This window comes from Gymnodraco acuticeps, unplaced genomic scaffold, assembly GCF_902827175.1.
Source record: "Gymnodraco acuticeps unplaced genomic scaffold, fGymAcu1.1, whole genome shotgun sequence".
NCBI lineage: Eukaryota > Metazoa > Chordata > Actinopteri > Perciformes > Bathydraconidae > Gymnodraco > Gymnodraco acuticeps.
In genome coordinates, this window is record NW_022990788.1 from 21,107 (window position 1) to 23,148 (window position 2,042).

The following is a 2,042-nucleotide window of genomic DNA, read 5'->3' on the forward strand; positions in this document are numbered from 1 at the left end:
GGGAAGAGGGGGCTAACATTGAGTAGACAAATGATGAGGTTCCATTCATTTTCAACTTTATTATTGTTACATTTTCTTTTAGCGGGACATAGCACAGATCCGGAAATGGTGGTGCATTATGCTCATGGAACGGTACCAGATTGAAGGGTAAATCATACATTTTAAATGTTACTTTATAGACAACAGTTTCTTTGACACTGATTTACATTTTCATCCTGATATTATGTGATTTTTATAGCCACGGACAGAGGTTTTCTTACTGGACCAATGAGGCCGAAGAGCTGCTCAAAGGGGCACTGGAGCCAGTGTACAGGGTCTCAAAGAAGCAAAAGACAGAACATGAGGTCAATAGGCACACTCCTGTTTGTGATAAAGAAATGTAACAATCCAGATTATTTAACACATGCATACATATCAATATTGATAATTGTATACACATGTAATTAAACAATCACATGACCCACACCTTATATTTTCCTTCAAAGGTCCAGTTTCAAAAGTCCGACATGTGCTTCATATTGGAGGTAATATCTTTTCAGTGAAGCAGTAACTGTTTTTTGTTTAAAAAACGACCTATGATCACGGCAGAATTTCCAACTATTATGTCTCACTGCTTTTTTTAACTTTATTGATAGCTGTTTTTTACCTCAAGGAGAAGAATAACAAAACATAAGAAAAATGTGTGTGATATATTCAACATTAATATTAAAAATGTGTATTTTTGCTACCTGAAGCCCAAAGAATCTTGGTATTTTCGATTGTGCTGGCAACAGTCTAGTCAATGTGTTGTTAAATATGTTTGATCTAGTCTGACCAATACTTCACAGCTGCCAAACTGTCTTCTCTCGGACCTTCTGATGGAAGTGGTTCTCCAGGAAGGTGACAAAGCGTACTCATCACTCACTCTAGTGTGTACCACCTTCAGAGACACAATGTCCACTGTGTCTTTCAGAAGAGGGGCCCACTTTCGCTGGCTTGAGAGTAAGTGATTCAGTGAAGGTGCAGCAGTATACGACAGCTGTGGTGTCTATGCATATTTTTAATGGCTCTATTGAAATGCTTGTTTTACACAGGTGTTGCTACATGGAGTTTGTTCTCTGCTTCATACAAGCAGGATTTCAACGTCATGTACACCATTGACACCTGCCGTGGATGCTTGGAGCCTTACAAAAACTGCAAACCAGGTAGACTTCTTATTCTGGATAATAATGTTTATGTGTCATTACATATTTAGTGTGTTGTGGTCCTAGTGTGATTCAATTACAATATTTTCTTTTTCTATTCATAGGATATGTTGGGAAAGGTAAAAGAGGAGAATTGCAGGGCATCTACTCTGATGACCAACATCCAGGCTATTGCAGTCCCTTCTGCAACCAGATATCATAGGTAAAGATTAACTCACACAAACAAATGTCAGAATAGACTAAATTGTCACTGCAATTAATGAAGATCATCCTTTGATATCTTACCTTCAAGTTTGGTTTTCCCGGACGCTGCCCGTCGTGGACTTCGGGTCGTGGACTTCGGGTCGTGGCTGAACCTGTCTCTGCAGTCCTGCCTTGGGTCATGCTGCTTCCCTGATGGCTTCCTCATATATTCTGAACAATCTGTGCTGTTTTCCTATCCACATGTAAAAGGAACTAGAAGGATTTCTTGATACTAAGGGCTGTAGAGAAAAGTTTGGAGCTTTTTCCATTAACGTTGAAGTTCAAATTCTCAATAAACACTTGAATGCTGTGCTGTCTTTCTATTTACTTGAATGTGTGAATTCATTCAGTTGGGTAGGTAAGCTTGGGATGGATATATTAAATATATACATACAAAAAATTAGAGACTCTTTCCAATGAAAGTAGCTAGCCGCAATAGCTCCAAGATTGCTATATCTAGTTTGTAGGTCGCCAAGTTGGCATCATTGACAGTTCGTCTCTTAAAGCCTCTAAAGCTCTGCAACAAAAAAGGATCATTATGAATGTAAATACTATACATGGTAATGCAGCAGGGCAGAGTGCGATGAGGCAGGCAGGCAGAACCAGATTTATTTC

The 2,042-nt window shown here is 39.0% G+C and overlaps 1 long non-coding RNA gene across 1 annotated transcript; it reads left to right on the forward strand.

The window, feature by feature from the left end:
* The first annotated feature begins 1,160 nt into the window (after positions 1–1,160).
* On the forward strand, positions 1,161–1,737 carry LOC117557047. Its single transcript, XR_004570651.1, has 3 exons — positions 1,161–1,184; positions 1,289–1,386; positions 1,477–1,737. It is a non-coding gene; the product is annotated as an uncharacterized LOC117557047 (long non-coding RNA).
* Positions 1,738–2,042: the final 305 nt, after the last annotated feature.